Raw genomic sequence first — 24645 nt, forward strand, 5'->3', positions numbered from 1 at the left:
CATGTGCTTGTATCTTAGCTTCCAACAAGGCTACGCCCATCTTAAGAGCTGCATCCAGATCCTCTTCCTTTATATCTCTCAAGGGTCTAGCAAAATATCGGACCAGAGAGAGTAAGCAAACTCCCTGCAGTTTGCATCTGGCCAACAGAACTTGTTTTGTTTAACTTGAAGAGTGTTTGAGGAGAAAAAATAATTGAAAACATTTAGAAATCAGAGAACTTCACATACAATCCCTTGATTTCACTTCTTTTGAAAAAATTGGACATGTGGGCACCCTGGGCCAGCACTTTTGCCTGGCACCCATGAGCTAGAGTTGAGCAGCAGTGCCCCCTGTAACCAGGTAAAGGTTTGCCAGCATGATGGTCTCCACCCAACCCTAGACTAGCCCCATAAGTATTTGAGTTTGAGACCCCGTGCTAGACATCCCCTGTACTAGAAATCCTTAGTGATATCCTAATACTGTGTCTCTGTTTTTCAGTGTGGAGACTGCTTGCTAAATCCAGATTTGACCCAGGAACTCTCTGAGGGCATTTTTACAAAATATTTTTAATGTGTAAGTTTTCCTCTAAGATCTTGCTAATCAAAGTATGATCCACAGACTAGTGGCATTGGCATCAACTGGAAGTTTGTTAAAAGCTCTACTGAACCAGAATCTGCATCTTGGGAACACTCCTAGGTGATTTGGATGTACATTAAAATGTGAGAATTGCTGCTGTAGATGAAACTCACGGCTAACTCTGTCGCCCCACTCATGCCCCACCCACATCACTAAGGCCACGCCTCCTTTACTCATGTATGCATCATGGAAATCATATTTGAAAATTATTATTATTTTTTTTGGGGGGGGTGTTGGTTGTTTTTTTTTTTAGTTGGAGTCTCACTCTGTCGCCCAGACTGCAGTTCAGTGGCCGCTCCCGGCCACCGCAGCCTCAACCTGCTGGGCTCTGGCGATCCTTCCGCCTCAGCCTTCCAAGTAGCTGGAACTACAGGTGTGAACTACCACGCCCAGCTAATTTTTGATTTATTGTAGAGATGAGGTCTCGCCAAGTTGCCCAGGTGGGTCTTGAACCCATGGGCTCAGGGAATCCACTCACCTCAGCCTCCCAAAGGCACAGGATTATGGGCTGAGCCACTTAGCCCGGCTGAAAATTATTAACATGCCTTTATCTTTTGCCTTTCTGAATGCACAGTCAGAGGCATCATTTAGAATGACGAGGGAGAGATTAAAAATATACACACACACATACACGCACACACACAAATGCGAAAGAATACCTAAAGGGAAAAAAAAGAGGTAATTTCTCTAGATTCAGGATAGGAAAACGTATCACATTGAATGTATTTCTTTATTTGCTTTATAAGCAATAAAAATTTATTTCTCACAGCTCTGGAGGCTGGGAAGTCCAAAATCAAGGTGCTAGCAGTTTCACTGCATCTGGAGAAGGCCCACTTCCTCATAGACAATTGTCTTCTCAGTCTCATCTCATGTGATGGAAGGAGAAAGGGGGGTGTCTCTTAGGCCTCTTTTATAAGGTCACTAATTCCATTCATGAGAACCCTGTCCCCATGACCTAATCACCTCTCAAAGATTCTTCTACCCTCTGATAGTATCACTTTGCCAATGAAGACTTTAGCATATAGACTGGGGGAGGGAGGAGAACTTAAACATTCAGACCACGGCCACTAATGTGTGGCAAAACTGGTCTTGAACCACATCCTGTGACTCCAAGGCTAGTGATTGTTTTAGTGCTCCAAATCATACAAAACAATTAAGTTTAGTATCTTTTAAAATTTTTAATGTATTTTTTAAATTGACAAATGAAATTGTATATATTTATCATGTACATGTTTTAAAATATGTATACCTTGTGGGATGGCTAAAATAAGCTAATTAACCTATGCATTACCTCATACACTTATTGTTTTGCAGTGAGAACACTTAAAATCTACTCTCTTAGCAACTTTCAAGACTACAATATAGTATTATTAATTATAGAGAGATATTGGCCAAAGGACACAAAATTCCAGTTCAGTAGGAGGATTAATTTCAAGAGATCGATTGTACAACATGGACTCTAGTTAATGACTATAGTTCCTATCATTCCTTATAGTAGAAGGAGGATACATTGCAGGAAAAGTAAAAGTGCCACTCTTTTTAATCACTGAGAATTAAGGGAAGAATCTCGAGGCATAAGACAGATGAAGCCCAGGAGCTGCCTATGACCTTGTCTACTGATTCTGTAGATTCAGTAAATCGAGCACTCTGGGCACAAGGGTCTCTTGTCCACACTCTTCTTAAAAATCTGTCTCTGACAAAAAAAAGACAAACTCAATTTTAAATGTGCAAAGGACTTCAATAAACATTTCTCCAGAGATATACAAATGACCAGGAAGTACATGCAAAGATGTTCAACATCACTGATCATGAGTAAAATATAAATCAAAAGTACAGTGAGATTCCACCTCACACCTACTGGGATGGCTATAACCAAAATAGCAGAAAATGACAGTATTGGCGAGGATGCAGAGGAATCAGGCCCCTCATACATTGTTGATAGCAACATAAAAGGGAAAAGGGTGCAGCTGCTATGGAAAACAGTCTGGCAGTTCCTCCAGAGGTGAAACAGAATTATATGACCCAGCAATTTCACTCCTAAGTATATGCTAAAAAGAATTAAAACAGGGACTCAAACAGATACTTATAAAATGAACAGATAGATAAAATGTGATCTATACATACAATGAAATAGCACTCAACCATTAAATGGAAAATGAAGGTTGGCATGACGGCTCATGCCTATAATCCCAGCACTTTGGGAGGCCAAGGCAGGAGGATGGCTTGAGCCTAGGAGTTTGAGACCAGCCTGGGCAAAATAGCGAGACTTCATCTCTACAAAAAATTAACTGGGTGTGATGGCACATGCCTGTAGTCCTAGCTACTCAAGAGGCTGAGGCAGAAGGATTGCCTGGGCCCAGAAGACAAAGGCTGCAGTGAGCTGTGATCGTGCCGCTGCACTCCAGCCTGGTTAACAGAGTGAGACCTCAACTCAAAGGAAAAAAAAAAAGGAATGATCTTCTGATACATGCTACAACGTGGGTTAATCATGAAAACACTATAATAAGTGAAATGAACCAGATACCAAAAGAACAAATATTATCTGACTTCACCTATATGTAATACCTATAATAGGCAAACCCATAGATGACCAGAAGCTGGGGAAGGAGGTAATGTGAAGAATTGTTTGGGGAAATGAAAAAGTTTTAGAAACAGATCGTAGCGATGACTGTACACTACTGTGAATCTAATGTTGCTGAATTGTACATTTAAAATGGTTAGGGCGGCACATTTTATGTTATAAATACTTTGCCACATAAAAAATATAGAAAAAAACATCTGTCTCTGGAGTTCCCCACACAAGATGATACGGTGTGGGTGATACAGAGAGAGCCTTGAGAGTCCATGGTCAGAGTGGACCTGTGGCTTCGGAGCTGGGAAACGCGCAGACCAGGCCCTGGAGTCTACGACCCATGGAAGCCAACATGGTTACAAGTCAGGGGAAAATAACCCCAGACTGTGACCAAACTGACAGAGACCCCGCCAGAAGTGAATGACCTCCAGGCAACCAGTAGACAGATGGCGTCAAGTCATCCCTCCAGAGGCCAGGGAAATCAAAGGATGCCTCAGCTGGAGACCGTAGCCCTGACACGTCACCATAGTGGCTGCGTGAGACACGCCTGACTCCCCATAGCTCAAGATATCATCTGAGGCAGAGAATTACGGGGGTAAAGGATGACTGAGAAAGGAAGTTTTCTTCTCTGAGAAGACCGAGCAATAACTAAAGACTTTGATTTTGTTGTCGTTGGAGTCTCCCTCTGTTACCCAGGGTAGAGTGCAGTGGCATGATCACAGCTCACTGCAGCCTCAAACTCCTGGACTCAGGTGATGCTTCTGCCTCAGGCTCCCTAGCAGCAGGGACGACCGCCCTGGCAAAAAAATTTCTTTTTTGTTTGGTAGAGACAAGGTCTTGCGTGTTGTCCAGGCTGGTCTTCAACTCCTGGGTTCACGGGATCCTCCCACCTCGGCCTCCCAAAGTATTATAATAGGCGTGAGTCATCGTCCTCAGCCAAGACATTGATTAAATGAAGTGAACAAAGCCAGGCTCGGTGGCTCAGCCTGTCATCCCGCGCCTTTGGGAGGCTGAGGTGAGTGGATTGCCTGAGCCCGCAGGTTCGAGACCCACCTGGGCAGCGAGACCTCATCTCTACAATAAATCAAAAAATCAGCCGGGTGTGGTAGCGCGCGCCTGTAATTCTGGCTACTCGGAAGGCTGAGGCAGAAGGATCGCCGGAGCCCAGTAGACAGAGGCTGTGGTGGCGGGGAGCGGCCACTGCACTCCAGTCTGGGCGACCGAGTGAGACTCCAACCAAAAACAACAACAACAACAAAAAAAACCAAAATAAATGAAGTGAGCATACTAAAATCTTTAAGCTAGATAGGAAGAATGGTTAATTTTGGAACTCCTTTCCCCCTCCTCCAAGTAAACCAATGGGTGGGGGTTGGTAAGGAAGATCAGATTAAGTAGAGTTAACATAGAGAAAATGCATGAATGTGGTGGTGCCTTCTCGGTTCCTGTTTGGTGTTTTACACTGATTATATAAGATGCCCCTCTTTTGGCTTCTGTGTGCTTTTGTTCTAAGGTCAGGCCCTGATACGACTTGCTTTGGAAAGCTGGGCTTGGACTCCTGGACCCACCACACCTGCAAGTGCAGACTCTAAAGATGAACCTTGCTTGGTTTCTTCCTCTTCCCTGTCCGTTTTACTCCATCCCCTGGCTGGTTTCTTTAGGGAGCCCCTCCTCAATAAATCATGTGCACCCAAAAATGCATCTCAAGGTCCATCTCTGGGTAACCAAGCGAAGATATCCATTTTCTCTGCATTCACACATCTACACTTTGCAACTTCTCCATATCTGCTTCGTGGCTAACCCCTGAAAGCATTTGTGTGTGGCCCTTATGCTAGACTGCCTGGCTTGTTGGAGGGAAGCACTGAGCCAGCTCCATAGGGGGAGTACCTTGGGGAGGGAAATTTTGAGCAGGGTCACAGAAACGGGCCCCTACTTCCATCCTCATTTTAGCTCCTTCCTTCACGAACTCCAACTCTGCCACTCTGTTTTGGACTCCAGTCTGGCCCAGAATTTTAATAGCAAGATAATCTCTGTAGATGGTCACCAGCTGTCTAGGAAGAACTCTCACGTACTTTATCTCATTAAAAAAAAATAGAGATGGGGGGGGTCTCGCTATATCACCCAGGCTGGCCTTGAACTCTGAGAGACCCTAAGGATTTTAGGAGTTGTATTCTAGGACTCGAATCAACACCAAATATATCTTTCACGGCGTCAGTCTCAGTCCAGTTTTTCTTTGTTTCAAACTGAAGACAGTGGTAAGGATGAGATGCTGGTGCTGATTCAGGTGAGGCCTCAGGTACAGAGTTAAGTCAGTCATGCTCTCCTGCTTATAGTGCAGGATCATCATTGGTTTTTTTGAGGGCTCCATCTTGTTTTTATTTATTGATTCATTCTTTCCCTTGTATCCCCTATTTTCCACTCCCATTCCCCGGATCTTCCAGAAACAGCCATTCTAATACGTTTAATATGTATCCTTCCTTTATGTGTGCAAGAGCGCACTGAGTGTGCATTGTTGGGTTCCACGCAAGTGTTTTTTATTAACACAAATGGTGTCAGTCCTAGAAATCATCTGCTTCTTAATCTTCATTTGGCGTCACGTCTTTAAAATCTATCCGGGTTTCTCAAGTCACATTTTACATAGGACTTCCTGCAGTGTGCTCACTACGTTTTTCCTATCCTCTCTGCCATTGGTGGACAACCGGGTTGCTTCTAACTTCTTGCGGTCACAATGTTATGAGAAACATCACAGGGTCTTTGGCCCTTCCCCAGTACATATTATCCGACAAGGCAGATGATCCCCTCGGGGGAAATGCACGCACAGACCACCACAACTGGACGGTGAGGCATACAACCACACTATGAAAGAAAAATGAGGCAGTGTCTTCATTTCGGATGGCTGCTGTAATAAATTACCACAAACCTGGTGGCCTAAAACAACAGAAATGTATTCTTCCACAGTTCTGGAGGCCAGAAGTCCAAAATCAGTAATCACCAGACTAAAATCAAAGTGTCAGCAGGGCCACGCTCCCTCTGGAAACTCTAGAAGAGAATCTGCTCTTGGTGTCAGTCAGGCTGCTGGCATTCCTTAGCTTGTGGCCACATCATTCCAAGGTTCAAGGTCAGCTTCTTCGTCTCTTTTCGTGGCATCTTCACGCCACCTTCTAGTGCGTGGGTGCACATGTGTGTGAAATATCTCTCTGCTTCTCTCTTATTAAGACATTGTGGGGGCAACCCCTTTAGGTCCCCTCCCACTGTGGGAGCTTTTCTGCCCTCTCAATAAATCCTGCTTTCTCAAAAAAAAAAAAAAAAAAAAAAAGATACTGTGATGCCATTTAGGGCCCACCTTGATAATCCAAGATAATCTCCCATCTCAAGATCGTTAGTTTAATCACATCCATAAGGACCAGATTTTCAAATAAGGTAACATTTACAGATCCCAGGGATTAGGACCTGATGTCTTTGGGGACCATGTCTCAGTCTACTACAGGCAACAATATGAAAAACATTTTCTGAACTGGAATGATTGGAACACAGGGACCAACAGTTTAAAATAAGCAGGATAAATATATTTACTAGGTATTAGAGTTTCTTAGAAATATGAAACAAGAACGAGAAAGCATAAAAAACAATCAAGGGGAAATATTAGGAAGAAAATGTAGTGGTAGAAAAAAGAATACAATGGAGATAAAGTACAGAATAGATGCAGCAGAAGAAAGAGGAAGAACTGTTTTAGAATAAAACAGAAAAGGGAGAGAAAATATAACACAAAAACATATGGATATAGTAAATAAAATGTCAGTGCCAGCATCTGAGTAATACAGGTGACAAATTATTGGAAGAAGTAGTGAAGGTAAATTTTCCAGACTAAAAGGCTCTTTATTATTATTATTACTATTATTATTATTTTTGAGTGAGAGTCTCACTCTATCACCCAAGCTAGAGGGCAATGGCATAATCATGGCCACTGCAATCTTGACCTGCTGGGCTCAGGCAATCCTTCTACCTCAGTCTTCCAAGTAGTTGGGACTACAGGTATATGCCACCATGCCTGGCTGGTTTTTTAATTTATTGTAGAGACATAGTCTCGCCGTGTTGCCCAGGCTGGTCTCAATCAAGCTCCTGGGCTGAGGCAATCCTCTCACGAAAGGCTGTTTAGATGCCAAAGTAGAAAGAGAAACAACGAATATTAGAATAGAGTTTTAAAACGTTAAAAAACTAAAATAAAATTCTAAAGGCATCTGGTAATAATAAACAGATAATCTTTAAGAGAACAATAATCAAAAGAGCAATACAGGATGCACGAAGTTAATGAAGTTATATTTTAAAGTGTTAAGGGAAAAGAACTTTGAACCTAAAATTTTATGCCAGCCGAACTCTTAAAACTTGAGGGTAGCCGGGCTCGGTGGCTCAGCCTGTAATCCCGCGCCTTTGGGAGGCTGAGGTGAGTGGATTGCCTGAGCCTGCGGGTTCGAGACCTGCCTGGGCAGCGAGACCTCATCTCTACAATAAATCAAAAAATTAACTGGGCGTGGTAGCACGCGCCTGTAATTCCGGCTACTTGGAAGGCTGAGGCGGAAGGATCGCCAGAGCCCAGCAGGTTGAGGTTGCGGTGGCCGGGAGCGGCCACTGCACTCCAGTCTGGGCGACAGAGTGAGACTCCAACTCAAAAAAACAAAACAAAACAAAACAAAAAAACAAAAAAAAAACTTGAGGGTATGAAAATATATTCCCATGCTTACAAGGACACAGAAGGTTTTTCACATAAAGGCCATTACTGAAAGCTCTTTTGAAAAGCTACTTAAATAATAAACTTGTCCAAAGATTGCAAAAGAAACAGGAAGCAACGGTGATCAAATACTTTGGTACGGATTTTTGTTGCTTTAAGAAAGATATAGGACCAAAGAAAACACAGTTAAATATCTAAATGATATTAACGCAAGGAGGAGTGGGGATGTGGAAGACCTAAGGGAATTGAACTTGAGATAGAATATGTGTCTCTTTAGGGGAAGATACAGATGTTGATAAATGTTAAGAGATCAGTAGGGGTAAATAAACATGAGTACAACTGTGCATGAACAAAAATACTTAAAACAAACTTAAAAATACTTAAAACAGCCAAAGAAAACTCAAAGTGTTCAATGGAAAGCAGGCAAAGAGAAAAAGTTAATGGATTCAGGAATATATAATAGCAAATCTAAATGTACTGATTTTATTTTTACTTACTGCTATTTTATATTTTCTGAAATACGCCCACAATATTTTTAAATTTTAAAAATTTGTCAAAGTTCATTTGTACACCTAACCATGAATTGTACCTCCCAAAAAAGATTTAAAAAAAAATTTGTCAAAGTAATGCATGTACCTTGTTTAAAACACCAAATAAGCCGGGCTCGGTGGCTCAGCCTGTAATCCCGCGCCTTTGGGAGGCCAAGGTGAGTGGATTGCCTGAGCCCGCGGGTTCGAGACCCGCCTGGACAGCGAGACGTCATCTCTACAATAAATCAAAAAATCAGCCGGGCGTGGTAGCACATGCCTGTAATTCCGGCTACTTGGAAGGCTGAGGCAGAAGGATTGCCAGAGCCCAGCAGGTTGAGGCTGTGGTGGCCGGGAGTGGCCACTGCACTCCAGTCTGGGTGACAGAGTGAGACTCAAAAAAATAAATAAATAAATAAATAAAAATAATAAATAAATAAAACACCAAATAACACAGGAATTACTATAAAAATAAAAGTCTGCTCTACAGAGACAATAATTTTCAACACTTTTAGCTGTTTCTTCTAGAATTTACTGCTGTGTCTGTAAATGGTATATTTATACTGTTCTTTCTCAATTTTCCCATTTAAGATATTATTGATTGACTTAAACATACCCATATACAAGCCTATTCTCTCTTTTGCTGTCTTTCTTGCACATACACACACATTCACTTCACACTGTATGCATTCACTTCTTTCACACAAAACTACTCATTTCTTCCCAATGTCATTAGAGAATTATTTTTAAATTAAGATAAGAGTATACATGTGTATAGCTATGTAAATATCACTCACAGCTGAGCTATGCGGGGCACCATGAGTTGGGTCCTTGATAGACATTTTTAGTTCTATTTTAAAACTCCCCAACTTCTGATCTGGGAAGTTTTCTTGAATTACTCCATTGTTTCTTTCTCTGTTTTCTCCATTCTCTCTCTCTTTGGACCTTATTTTACTCAGATGTTAGGATCCTGTCTTAAATGCCTGATGGACATCTCAGTCTTGACATTTCTAAAACTGAGCTCCTGGATCACTCCCTGCCATCATTGAAACCTACTCTATCCAAAGCATTTCCCATCTTAGATGATGGTAACTTGGACCCTACAGGAGCTCAGGCCAAAAGGCCCGGCTTCCTCCTCGACTCCTCTCTTTCCCTCACATCCCTCATTCAATTCTTCAGTAAATCAGTTGGTCCTACCTTCAAAGTATATGCAAAGCCAACCTCTTCTCACTACTCAGTTTCTACTATGGTCCCAAGTACCACTGTCACTCACCTGGATGTCTGCAAAGCCTTGCTCTCGGATCCCTCTGCTTGAACTTGCAGATACATAGTTTTTTAAAAAACTCAAGTTGGCCAGGCACAGTGGTGTATGCTTTTAATCCCAGCACTTTGGGAAACCAAGGTGGGAGGACTGTTTGAGCCCAGGAGTTCGAGATTAGCCTGGGCAACATAGCAAGACCTTGTCTCTACAACAACAACAAAAAATAACTGGGCATAATGGTACCTGTCTGTAGTCCCAGTTACTTGGGAGGCTGAGGCAAGAGGATCACCTGAGTCCAGGAGGTTGAGGTTGCAGTGAGCTATGATTGTGCCACTACACTCCAACCTGGGCAGTAGAGTAAGACCCTGATTTGAATAAATAAAAAAACACTCAGCCGGGCTCAGTGGCTCAGCCTGTAATCCCGCGCCTTTGGGAGGCTGAGGTGAGTGGATTGCCTGAGCCCGTGTGTTCGAGACCCGCCTGGGCAGGCGAGACCTCATCTCTACAATAAATCAAAAATCAGCTGGGCGTGGTAGTGCGCGCCTGTAATTCCGGCTACTCGGGAGGCTGAGGTGGAAGGATCACCGGAGCCCAGCAGGTCGAGGCTGCGGTAGCCGGGAGCGGCCGCTGCCCTCCAGTCTGGGCGACAGAGTGAGACTCCAACTCAAAACAAAACAAAACAAAAAAACACTCAAGTTTGCGGCACTCATCTGCTGAACATACTCACGTGACTTCTGATTTGACTTGGGGGAACAGTTCATGTCTATATGGCCTACCAGGGCCCACCGTGTCTTAATTTCTGCAAATCCTCTGATGTCATCCCCTATTAGCTAACTGGGCTCCAGCCACAGTGGCCTTTTTGCTCTTCCTCACACATACCACAGAAGTTCCTACCCCAGAGGCCTTGTGTTAGCCGTTGCTTTGGCCGGGAACACCGTTGTTCTTTTACCTCCTTCATGTCTTTGCTCAAATATTCCTGCGACCACTCTACTGAAAAAAAGCACAACACCCTCCCAGCACTCCCAATCCCCTTATCTTGCTTTACTGTTTTTTCTTTTTTATTTACTTATGTTTTTGATTCGGGGTTTCACTCTGTCACCCGGTCTGAAGTGCAGTGGCCAACTGCAGCTTTGATCCCCTGGACCCGGAGGATCCTTCCGCCTCAGGCTCCTGAGTAGCTGGGACTACCGGTATTCTGCCATGCTCAGCATTTTTTTTTGGTAGAGATTTTTTTTTTTGTTTCTCTGTGTTGCCCAGACTGGTCTTGAACTCCTGAGCTCAAGTAATCCACCTGCCTCAGCCTCCCAAATTGCTGGGATTACTGGCGTGAGCCACCGGAGCTGGCCTTCACTTGAGTTTTTCAGGACAGAATGCTATCTTGCTCTAAATTGGACCAAGTATCCCCAAGATCAGAGTTCACATAGTTGACAGAGTCAATCTGTTGATAGATAAGTGGGATGATTCTTGTGGATGGAAAGAAGAGGATTGCAGCTTGAGGGTTTGACTATTCCTTACAAGCACCACCAACTTCCCTCTTGTTTTTAGTTCTACCCTGCATCTATGATTCTGAAGTACCTAACGAGTACCTCGATTCCTGAGCAGTCCCAGGGTTTAGTAACACAAATCTGCTCCCTTCATCTGATCTTCCCAGCAGGTTAAGATTTTAACTTCTGGTTTGTTAGACAGATGCCATCCACTGATTTGCTTGTCAACTTCCAATGCTTGCTGAGATCTCTCCTGTTGTCCCTCCTGCTTTATTTTTCTTCTGGATTTATGTGTGTTTAGTTTATTTTACTCTCTTTTAGTAAGGTTTCAGGATAAAATAAAATTAAAATGTATTAGTCATTATATTTAATTGGAAGTGATTTGTGTTATGTCCAATATAAATGTTTATGCAAAAATACAAGATATTTACTTTTTGCTTCTATTTTTCTGCTGAGGGTTATTTCTTGGATTTTTTTTCATACTCTTTCAAAACTAAGTAAAATTTAGAGCTCGTACTACTTCTAGAAAATAGATATAGCTTTGGAAACTACAAATACGAATGATTGTAAGATTTTCGTCCATGTGAATTTCAGTTTAGTGAAAGTAAGAACCATTTACAGAACAAAGTTAAGGTAGAGGAGTTAGTTATGATAATTATAAAAAACTACTTGTTATATGAAGATGAATCACTGATTTAATTAAGATTAATACATGTACTTAAAGTATTATGCAATTTTTAAGGTATAGTTATATATAATGGTCCAGGGATTATGAAAGTTTATATAAAGACACTGATTATCAAATGAAACTAAGTTTTGCTCCAAATATGCTTATGTGTGCAATACTATCTAAAATGTATCTACCCTTTCAAGACATTTAAACATTTTTAAATGGTGGGTGGAAGCATTGAGATTGACCCTCCATACTGTTCATCATCTATTCCACTGGCAAACTGTTTCTCAATATTTTAAAACTCATGTCACTTTCAGACAAATATAAAACTCACCACTTTCCCAGACCTTGCCATTTCTGATAAATTTCTCTTAAGAGCCCAAGAGATATGTGTTAAGCTTTACCTTCTGTATTTGTGGTTTTGTTTTCATTTTCAAATAGATAGTACAGAATTTTTTTCAAGTTACATTTTCTCACTTATCACGATTCTAGTTAGTCCCCCCTTATGGGAGGTAGAGGAAGGGCAGGTGATCTTACCAGGTAGATTATACTGTGTTGAGGATGATATTAGAAGTGATTTTTTTCCCTTATTCATGAGCATAATTGTGGTCTGTGAAATTTTGGGTGAGGGAAATTATTTCCAAGCTATATATGTTACTATTTACACAGTGATTTTCAGGAGAGTTCACTCCCTTCCAAACTTGACTAAATCTTTGTGATAGTTGAACTGAGAGTATAATGTGGATTTAAAAATTATAACTAGTTGGGCGCGGTGGTTCAGCCTGTCATCCCAGTACTTTGGGAGGCCAAGGAGAGTGGATTGCCTGAGTCCTCGGGTTCGAGACCAGCCCAGACAACTTGGCAAGACCCCCCCCATCTCTACAATAAAGTTAAAAAATTAACTGGGCGTGGTAGCGCATGCTGGTAGTTCCCACTACTTGGAAGGCTGAGGCAGAAGGATCACCTGAGCCCAGCAGGTCGAGGCTGCAGCGGCCGTGAGTGTGCCACTGCACTCCAGCCTGGGCGACAAGAGTGAGACTCCAACTCAAAAAAAAATAAAAAGTATAACTGACTAGTTACATATTTTTACCATGGAAAGCGGTCCCAAGATTACTGTAATACAATTGTATGTACTGTATTTTAACATCCTTTCCACAACCACAACATAATAACTACTTCACAGTTGTAATAACATATTTAACCACATTAAATTAATAGATGGAGGCCAGGCACGGTGGCTCAGCCTATAATCCCAGCACTTTGGGAGGCCGAGGCAAGAAGATTGCCTGAGACTGGGGTTCAAGACCAGCCTGGGCAACTTGGTGAGACCTTGTCTCTACAATAAATCACAAAAACTAGCCAGGGGTGGTGGCATGCATCTATAGTTCCAGCTACTTGTAAGGCTGAGGGGGAAGGATCGCCTAAGTCCAGCAGGTCGAGGCTGTGGAGGCCATGAGTGTGCCACTGCACTCCAGCCTAGGCAACAAGAATGAGACTCCAACCCCCCCCACAAAAAGTAATAGATGGAAAAGGTATTTTAAAAATTCAATTATGGGCCTGGTGCAGTGGCTCACACCTGTTATCCCAGCACTTTGGGAGGCCAAGGTGAGAGGATTGCCTGAGCTCAGGGGTTTGAGACCAGCCTGGGCAACTTGGTGAGACCTCGACTCTACAAAAAATCAAAAAATTTGCCAGGCATGTTGGTACATGCCTGTAGTTCCAGCTACTTGGAAGACTGAGGCAGAAGGAGCGCGCCTGAGCCCAGCAGGTTGAGGTTGCAGTGGCCATGATCATGCCAATGCACTCCAGCCTGGGCAACAGAGTGAGACTCAACATTGAAAAAAAAAATCCAATTATATAAACATAAATAAAAGCACAATTGAAAAAAGACAAATTAGACTTCATCAAAATTAGAAACTTTAATGCTTTAAATGATACCAAGAAAGTAAAAAGACAATCCATAGAATTAAAGAAAATATTTGCAAATCATATATCTGATGAAGGACTCATATCCAGAACATATAAAGAATTGTGGATGGAAAAAAAAAAAAAGGATTGTTAGCCAGGCTCGGTGGCTCAGCCTATAATCCCGCGCTTTGGGAGGCTGAGGTGAGTGAACTGCCTGAGCCTGTGGGTTCAAGACCCGCCTGGGCAACTTGGCGAGACCTCTTCTCCACAATAAATCAAAAATTAGCCGGGCATAGTAGTCTGCGCCTGTAATTCCGGCTACTCAGAAGGCTGGGGCAGAAGGATCGCCGGAGCCCAGCAGGTCGAGGCTGCGGTGGCCGGGAGCGGCCACTGCACTCCAGTCTGGGTGACAGAGTGAGACTCCAACTCAAAAAAAAAAAAGAATTGTTATAACTTAGTAATAAAAAGATAACCCAATATAAAAATCAGCAAATTATTTGAATAGGTATTTCTCTAAAGAAGACATACAAATGGCCAATAAGCACATGAAAAGATTCTCAACATTAGTGGTCATTAGTGACATGTAAATAAAAACCACAATGAGATGCCACTTTATACCCACTACAATAGCTGTAATAAAAAAAGCCATAATATCAAGTTTTGGCAAGTATGTGGAGAATGGAACCCTTATACATTACTGGTGGAGATGCAAAATGTGCAGTCACTTGGGAAAAACAATCTGGCAGTTCTTCAAAATGTTAGACATGGAGTTACCATATGACCCAGCAATTCCACTTGTAGACATATACTCAAAATCACTGAAAACCTGCATCCACCCAAAAACTTGTGGGTGAATTATTGTAGCAGAATTATTCATAATAGTCAAAAAGTAGAAACACCATGGTAGTCAGAAAGTACACTAGCTTACGAATGGATAAACAAAATGTTCTATCCATGTGATGGAATATGATGCAACCAAGGAAAGGAATGAAGTTCTGACAGACTGCAACATGGGTGAGCCTTAAAAGCAAATATGCTCCGTGGAAGAAGTCACTCATAAAAGGCCACATATTGTATGATCCTATTTATATTAAATGCCCAGAAACGGCAAATCTGTAGAGCTGGAAAATAGATTAATGCTTACCAGGGGCTGGAGTGAGAGAGGAAGGGCAGTGACTGTTAAGGTCTGGGGGTGTCTTTTGGGGGTGATAAAAATGTTCTGGGATTAAATACTGGTGAATGGTACCCAACCTTGTGAAAGCGCCATAAAGACCACTGAATCGTACACTTTTAAGGGATTAATTTCATGGCACGTGAGTTATATCTCAATAAAGCTTTTATTACAAAAGAATTTCCCTGATTATCTAAAAAAAAAAAAAAAAAAGATACAGCATTTGTTTTACCAGGCAGTTGTTGGCATCAAGATCTAACAAAGTCCTCACAATGCATTTAGTTGGTAAGTCTCTTTAAAAACCCATCCTGGTTTCCCCTTGTCTGCTTCCTCATGGCACTTATTTGTGGAAGAAACTCCTTAATTTTTACAGCAGGCTGCTGTTTTACTTGTGTTGGAGTCATAGGAGTGCGTCACGGTGAATTTCTTTTATTTTACATTTTCTCCTAGTCCCTTTAAGGGTCCACCTTCAGCCTGGAAGAAATAAGCCTGGGCCCCTGTGAAGGGAAACTCCCAGCTTTCAAAGACTTAGATTCTCATTAGCCTGCTTCTCTTGGCATCTCCTCCAATCATCCCCTCGACCTCCCTCGTTGCTGACCTCGGCCTGTTCTCCATTACCCTTCGGCCCAGCGTAGGGTCCCCAGGGTGGCACGCAGAATCGCAACTCCAGATGTGGACCGGCCAGGGAAGTGTCTACTGGGATGCTTATTTCCCTTGATCTGGACGCCATCCTTCTGTTAATATAAATTAAGATCTCATTAGCTAGCTCATTCTCTGCCTCACACCCTTGACTCATTGTTCCCCTTGAAATCAACTAAAGCACCTAAGGTGTGCGTTTGGACATGGCTGTGTTTCTTTTCCCATAGGAACGACTGACGTCAGGTTGTGTACTTTACGGATTTCTGAACCTAAATGCAGATTTTAAGTTTGTATGTATTTGCACTGAGTTTCATGTTGTTGGTTTCAGGCCATCTGCACGGTCTCTGGAGATCTTTTTGAATCCTGAGTTTTACATACCCCACAAATCCAAGAAGCAAATATCCCTGTGGCCAAGTCAAACACAGAGCCCTAGAGTTCTCCTTCCCCTGGGATATTGACGCATTGCCACTTTGACCTCTTGGTTTAATCAACCATAAATCCCCAAACTGTCCCATTCCTGAAGCTTCAGTTTTCTATGAGCTCTACAAGAATATCATGAAAAACCTTAATAAGCACCTATCAAGCCAAGAAAGGCCTCGTTTATTTCTAGACCCACTTGATTCTTCCGTGTGATTGTAGCTCACTAAATAATAGAGGGTGAATTTGGCCTCAAGAATGAAACAGCCCCCAAGTTCCAAGATCAGATTGTTTTGCTGAAAAGCTTGATATCCACGTTACTCTACTTGCAAATACCTACTTTCTAATCTTCAGCATGTAGTCTTTTTTTAAAAAGTTCCCTAAATTGTTTTAACAGACTTTCTCTTTTATTGGTATCTCTCTTCTTTTACTCTATCTGTCTTTGGATTTTGTCGTATCTATTTGACATATTGGACAAAATATTTATTGACTTCAATATGTATCTCTTCAGGAAAATATTTTCTAATATTCTGAAATTCCTGTAGAGTATCTTTATGTTTATTTAGGCTCTCTTAAATGTGTCTTATGATAAATACCAAGTGTATATAGTATATTTTATAACTATATACATATAGTTTATTCATTTTTGCATCTTCTAGAAGGAAATAGCATGCTTAAATCTATATGCTACCCTACAGAAGGACAGAATACAAAAAGTAACTGCTGAATCCAGCCATGAATGCAATAAATTCAACTTCAAGGCAAGCTGACAGACTGAGAGATTTCTTTTTTGTACTGTTCTGAAAGAACTTCCCATACTTGGCTGGGCGTAGTGGCTCATGCCTGTAATCTCAGCACTTTGGGAGGCCAAGGCAGGAGGATTGCTTGAGCCCAGGAGTTCAAGATCAGTCAAGGCAACATAGTGAGACCTTATCTCTATAAAAGTAATTAAAAAAAATTAGCCGGGCATAGTGGCATGCGCCTGTAGTCCCAGCTACCTGGGAGGCTGAGTTGGGAGGATCACCTACGCCCAGGAGTTGGAGGCTGCGTTGAGCCATGATTGTGCCACTGCACTGCCTAAGTCTGGGAAAGATTTAAAGACAGCGCGAATGCGCTGGGCATCTTTCCTTTCCATGACACGAGCTCTTGTGGAACCATACCAGGCCCTGTGCTTGAAGAGGCCAAGTTAGTTCAACAATGTGGACGTGGCCAGGTGAACTTGATGCCCTGCCATTTTCACTGTCACCCATCCAAGGAACATTTGTGTTCAGGGCAGGTGTTCAGGAAGTGCCAAATGGTTTAGGATTGCGAGGAACTTGCCGCGCTCCCTCTGCTTGCTGGGGTGATCACACTAGGAAGATTTCACATTCTTTTTCAACCAGGGCTGGCCCTGCATTCCAAATGGAAAACAGCCAAGCTCTGGACAACAACAGATGGCCCTGTCTCTGCAAGATGCAAACTTGATCCTGCTCGGAGAATTTTTCTCCTGCTAAAAGAGGACACAAAGCAGTAAATAAAGCAAAGATTCTGTAGGAATACTACGTGGGGGTTCAGGGAAAACTTTGCTGTCAAAGCTGACATTTCAAAAACGTCTCCATCCTGGATAAAGACGCATGACTTTCCGGTTATTCAGCCCCAGTAATGGCTATACTGTGCTTCGGGGAGACATTCTAAATATAACCATATTAATGGAGCTCATAACTTTACTAGTAGATTAATGAGGATCTGAAAGATAGGGTAAGTCTGATCTGTTACTGGATAATGTGGTGATTAATGTTTGTGATGTAATAAGGAAGCCCTAATTAGGAAACTACAGGGGGAAACCCCAACAGGCTTTTTCACTTAACCAAAGCTTCCACCATGGAAGGAAATCTTGAAGTGTCATTTAATAAGCTTTATGGACTCAGGATGTAAAATCAGAGTAAAGTCTATTCAGTGTTGAATAGATTCAGTCACATCACAGCCCACCGAGACTTCATGTATTTCTTATGAAAATTCCTAAATCAGAACAATTACTGTGAAAATATGACTTGTGGTTACAATAATAAACTTGCCTGTGTTTGTGATGTTTCAACTATACTTTATGGTCAGTTCTTTCAAGAGTATGGTGAACATACAGCACCGTTTTCAAGGAGACATTCACCTACAATCCAATTTTTTACTATATAGCTTTAGTACATTCATTCACAGGATTAACGGGCAACAGCAGAGACTCTCATTTTTTTTTTTTTTTTTGAGTTGGAGTCTCACTCTGTCGCCCAGACTGGAGTGCAGTGGCCGCTCCCGGCCACCTCAGCCTCGACCTGCCGGGCTCCGGCGATCCTTCCGCCTCAGCCTTCCAAGTAGCCAGAATTACAGGCATGTGCTACCAAGCCCGGCTGATTTTTTGATTTACTGTAGAGATGAGGTCTTGCTGCCCAGGCGGGTCTCGAACCCGCGGGCTCAGGCAATCCATTCACCTCAGCCTCCCAAAGGCGCGGGATTACAGGCGGAGCCACAGAGCCCGGCGATTAGACTCTCATTTTTTAACATGACTCTTACGCCCCATTTTCTTTAGGCCAATAAAAACGTCTCGGGGTTCCTGGTCTTAGTCATCGTTTTCCCTTCATACATAGCATATTTATCTCAAATGACTCCTTTGTATTGGAAGAAAATTCTGGAAATAAAAACTGAAAGAAATCTTAAACTACTTTACACACACACACATACACACACATTATAAAAGAGACATTTTCTTACATTTGAAATTTACGGATGAAATGATAATATAGCCTTTTTAATAATACTGGTAAAATGCTTTTTTTGCATTCTTTTTAGCAGTTTCTAGAGGTTAATGACCAGATTTTAGAGGTTAATGACCAGCTGAGGAGGATCAATGACCACGGCTTTGTCAAAACTATTAACCTCAACCAAACATTAATTGCTAGAAATATCTTGGGTCTGGGAAGTTAGCTGTTAAACAAGATTAAGGAGAAGGAAACATAAACTCTTAATACTATCTTTATGGGCTATGCCCTTTTGTTTGGAATGTACATGGAAATTATTGTTTTGTAGATCGGCCAATCAAATGGCTTAAATCGTCGTTCGGCATTCTTTCCAACGGTTCTATAATTAAAGGTCTTATGTTTAAAAAGGAAATAAAGCCGGGCTCAGTGGCTCAGCCTGTAATCCCATGCCTTTGGGAGGCTGAGGTGAGTGGATTGCCTGAGCCCACAGGTTCGAGACCCGCCTGGGCAGCAAGACCTCTGTAATTCCAGCTACTTGAAAAGCTGAGGCGGAAGGATCGCCGGAGCCCAGCAGGTCGAGGCTGCGGTGGCCGGGAGCGGCCACTGCACTCCAGTCTGGGTGACAGAGTGAGACTCCAACTCAAAAAAAAAAAAAAAAAAGAAATAAAGTCTATGAATTTCTACTTTAGTTGGTTATGAGTTTTATATTCCTTGCCAGAGATGGTTTTATATTTTTTTCCTAGAATCTTTGCATAGGGGACTTTTATCTCTTAAGAAAGTCTACTCATTTGTAAGATTCCTGGAGTACTCAAAATGATCTAGGACAAAACCAAGAAGTCTTCCCAAACTATAGCATATTAAGCATCCATGCTTATTTCTTTGGTCCCAGAGAAAGCTCTCTGAATCCTTCAATTTCATACTTGGTGCCGAAGGCTTTGTGTTGGGCAGAAAACGTCTTAGATGCTTTTGTGGTGTCCATTTTGTTTGCACATGGTAGGACTGCAAAATGCACATAACAGTCTTCTTCATAAATGTGAACCAAGTCTCTTATGGGTATCTTTAAACACAGGAGGATTTCTTATTTTCAAATAATCATGCTATATCAATGAAGCTGTTCAAAACAGTGATGCCCATAACATATTAATAAGTGAAAGAAGAAATTGTGTAAACTACGATCCATTTTTTAAAAACAGAAAGAAAAAGAAAAATATTCTTAAGTTATCTGAATTAAATTAAATAAAGTCACACAACTACAGAGTCATGCATCTAAGGGTCTCTTGAAAAACAAAACAAAACAAAAAAACAACTCCAAGTTCCTTAAAGAATAGATGAGTTGGGAAGCTTTGGGAAACAAAACAAAAATCCTCAAAGCATTCTACTTAGCCTTGCCTTACATCAATCACTCTTTCTTATTAACCTCTCACCCTAAACAGGACTGTTCCCCCCTCCCCCTTCCCCTCACTCTAAATGGGGCACTGGGGGGAGGGGAGTGGTAGGCTTTGGGTGAGGGCAGAGTTATCCGATGCAAATTATATAGAAGCGAGCTGCAGCTATAACAGCCGTTTATGTGTATTCAGAGCCTTCCTCTGAGACTCTCAGAGTGTTTTATAAATGTTGTCTTAATCCTCTGGAAGGAGTAGGTGGCAACTCTCGCTCTCTGCTTGACAGATATTTTTATCTATGACATCAAAAAATTAAATGCCGGCAAAAGATCTTAACAGAAAGCAATTGGATGATGAGAAAGATTAATTTTAATGGATGCCCTCAAGAACAATTCAGAGTGATCTACGTTCGACTCTTGTTTTTCAGCCACATCTTCTAACGTGCAGAGTTCCCACGTGGCAGGAGTCCCAAGAAACTGGTAACAGCAGTGGCCTTGAGGGAGGAAAGTTTGGCAGCTGGAGGGAGGGGTTGAAAGAGAGGGACATTTTCACTGTGTGTGTGTGCGCGTATATGTGTGTGTGTGTGTGTGTGTGTGTGTGTGTGTGTGTATGTGCTTTTGTACCTTTGGGGTTTACATATTCAAAAATTAAATCGAATTTTTAACACTCCTACCAGAACAGTCTTCTAATTCAATGGGAAGATCTATTCACAACCTTGAGGTTCCTGTCTTTTCCCTGTGCTTCAACCCTACATCTTCCCTTGTGATATCCTGATAGAAATCATTGAAAAATAATTAGGACACTATTTACAGTCCATATTAAATGTATGACTTGAAAGAGCTAATAGAAATGAGAAATGCAGTGTGTTAAAAGTCTCTTGAATCTATCTCCCTCTTTGTGCATTTATGTATCTACAGATGATCCTTGACTTTCGTTAAAGTCAAGTCATAAAGTCATAAAGTCCTAAAGCCAAAAACATCCTAGGCTGGCATGGCGGCTCATGCCTGTAATCCCAGCACTTTGGGAGGCCAAGGTGGGAGGATTGCTTGAGGCCAGGAGTTTGAAACCAGCCTGGGCAGCATAGCGAGATCCTGTCTCCACAAAAATTAAAAAATAAAAACTCCTAAATCAAAGCCATTGTAAGACAGGATGGTAATACTACACTTTCTTCATCTGGGTGGTTGATGGACTCAAAGAAATTTCGGATGTATTTACAAACTACCAAGAGTTTTAGAAAGTCTTTTGGTTTTCTTTTTTTCTTCCTTTTTTAGAAACGAAAGTCTCACTGTGTTGCCCAGGTTGGTCTTTAACTCCTGTACTCAAGTGATTCTCCTGCCTCGGTCTCCCAAACTGCGAGGATTACAGGCATGAGACACCACACTCAGTCCTTAGAAAATTTTAAAAGGAGGTAATATTCCTCTATTTCCTGATTCCACACAGCCTTCAACTCCTTATCACCTTTGGTCTTGATTGAATACATGTGAGGGTCTTGGGCTGACAAATCATGAAATACAACTTTCAGGAGGAAACAAGAAAAAAAAACAAAATCAGGGTAATCAGAGGTGATGGGGTGAGAAACATAATTAAGGATTGCACACACACTTTGCACCCACCTCCCAACACTTGACAAGGGTACCATTATCTGCAGACAGACCATGTCTTCCAGCAAAGGGTGGATGAACCCCTGGCACTTTCCCCCTCCAGGCCTCTGTGAACTCTGTGAACTCCAGAGCTATGGTATACAGAGCAACTCTCTGGGGGTCTTACTAAAATGCAGATTCTAATCCAGCTGGTTGAGGAGAGGAGAGCCTTAGTGTCTGCATTTTTTTTCTCTCTCTCTTGAGCCAGAGTCTTACTCTGTTGCCCAGGCTGGAGTGCAGTGGCACAATCACAGCTGTCACAGCCTCAGCTTGCTGGGCTCAGGTGATCCCTCTCACCACGGGTTTCCAAGTAGCTGGACTACAGGCATGCACCACTACCACATGGCTAATTTTTTAAAAATTTGTTGTAGAAAGGAGGTTTTACCAAGTTGTCCAGGCTGGTCTAGAACCCCTGAGCTCAGGTAATCCTGTCGCCTTGGCCTCCCAAAGTGCTGGGATTACAGGCATGAGCGACCATGCCTGGCCAAAGGTCTGCATTTTTTTTTCTTTCTTTTTCTTTTTTTTGAGTTAGAGTCTCATTCTTGTCGCCTAGGCTAGAGTGTAGTGGAATACTCAACGCCTCCACAGCCTGGACCTGCTGGGCTTAGGCAATCCTTCCACCTCAGTCTTCCAAGTAGCTGGAACTACAGGTGCACACCATCACACCCGGCTAAGGGGTCTGAATTTCTACCACATTCCCAGGAGCTGTCTTGCTAATCCTCCAGTAGCATGCTGTAGGCAGTGAGAATTTAGACAGAACCACATCGGTTGACTACATTCGGCTGCATGTAACTGACTATCTGGGCTCCAATTATTCAAAGTTTCTTTTCTCTCACTTAATTAGAAGTCTGGAGATTGGTTGTCTGGGGCTGAGAAGTCATTTGCACAATGCTTCAAGGATCTCAGATACTTTGACTTTTTGCCTTGTCATCTTTCTTGCATGATTTTCTTTCTCAATTTCATGATACAGAGGCTGCCCTTCTAGGAATGACCTTCATTCTCTGTGCAGGACGAAGAGGGAATGGGAGAGGGCAAACGGGATATGCCAACTGAATCTGCCTCTTTTAATTGGGAAAACAACTCCCTTCCTGAAAGCCAGACAAACATTTCTCATCGGCCAGTAGACTTCTACTAGCATCTCATTGGCCAGAACAATATCACATTTCCACAAGTAGCTTCAAGGGTGCTTTGTAAATAAAAATTCTTTAGCCAAGTGTATTGTCACCCTGAACAAAATAATGGTTCTGTTAAGGAAAAAAAAGGGAGAATAGATTTTAGGTAGGTATGATAGGTGGAATAATGATCCCCAAGGATGTCCACGAACTAATCGCTGGAACCTGTGCTTATGTTACCTTCCTCGGCAAAAAGGGCTTTGTAGATGTGATTAAGTTAAGGATTTGGGGATGATAGGATTATCCTGGTTTGGCTGGGCCCAAGGTAATCACAAGAGTCCTTATAAGAGAGAAGCTGGAGGGTCAGAGTCCAAGAGACTGATGTGATGAAGAAGTTAGAAGTCAGAGAGACGTGGGGCCATGAGCCAAGGAAAACAGGCAGCATCTAGAAGCTGAAAAAGCAAGGAAATGGATTATTCTCTAGAGTTTCTAGAAGGGATGCAGCCCTGATGACATCCTTTTTATTTTAGGCCCATGAAACCCACTTTGAGCTTTTGGCCTTTAGAACTGTAAAAGAAATTGGTGGTGTTTTAAGCCTCTAGGCTAATGGCAAGTTGCGACAGCAATGAGAACACTCACATAGTGGCTGGCTAATATTGTTTGTCATAGAGCTCAAGTGAGGAGAAGGTGTGAGGAGACTTGCAGTGAGGAGAGAAGGGCGAGAACTCGACACCCAAGCGAAGCATGGATGCCACAGATAGAAACACAGGGTCATCCTTGCTGGACCAGCAGCCGCTTGCAGGGAGTGACTGACTGAAAGAGGACTGCCAAGAAGAAAGACCCAGACACACTCAGCCAAGGAAAGAGAATTGCCTTGAACTATGAGCATTCTCTAATTTGGTTGGGTGTTTTATTTTATATTGGCAGAGGATGATTTCTTAGATGGAATCAGGGACTTCGAGGGAGCCATAGTGGTCGTCTTGGCTAAATCCTTCCAAGATCACGCTGGAGGAATTTTAGACCTGAATGTTAAGTGTTTTCCCTGCAAGTCTGAAAATAGCAATCTCCTGGCTCCGATTTCAGAGTGCTTTCTATTGCAGCCTACTGCTTCATGCTTACATATTTTAGATGTGTGTGGTAGGTGGTAGATAGGAAAGTTAAAATAGAGAAAATACGGGACACTTCAATTACATTTGATTTTCTTTTTTTTTTTTTGAGTTGGAGTCTCACTCCATCACCCAGGCTGGAGTGCAGTGGCACACTCATGGCCATCCCAGCATCAACCTGCTGAGCTCTGGCGATCCTTCCACCTCAGCCTTCCAAGTAACCGGAACTACAGGTGTACGCTACCATGCCTGGCTAATTTCTGATTTATTGTAGGGATGAGTTCTCGCCAAGTTTCCGGGACTGGTCTTGAACCCACAGGCTCAGGCAATCCTCTCTCCTCAGACTTCCAAAGTGCTAGGATTACAGGCTGAGTCACTGAGCCTGGCCACATTTGATTTTCAAATAAACAACAGTTAATTTTTAAAGTATAAGCAATAGGTAGAGTTTCTTATTGCTCCCATAACAAATTACAATGGCGTGATGACAAAAATTTATTGAACATTACTTGACATCAGATATCTCACTGGGTCTCATGGCGTGAAAATCAAGGTATCTGGTGGATCTGTATTCCTTCTGAAGACCAAAGGAAAACTCGTCTCTGTGCCTATTTCAGCTTTTAGAGAAACGACTGCATTCTTTGGCTCGTGCAAGCTTCCTCCATGTTCAATTTCTCTCTAACTCTGATCC

The sequence above is a fragment of the Carlito syrichta genome, unplaced genomic scaffold (genome assembly GCF_000164805.1).
Source record: "Carlito syrichta isolate Samal-C Ts95f unplaced genomic scaffold, Tarsius_syrichta-2.0.1 Scaffold303245, whole genome shotgun sequence".
Taxonomy (NCBI): domain Eukaryota; kingdom Metazoa; phylum Chordata; class Mammalia; order Primates; family Tarsiidae; genus Carlito; species Carlito syrichta.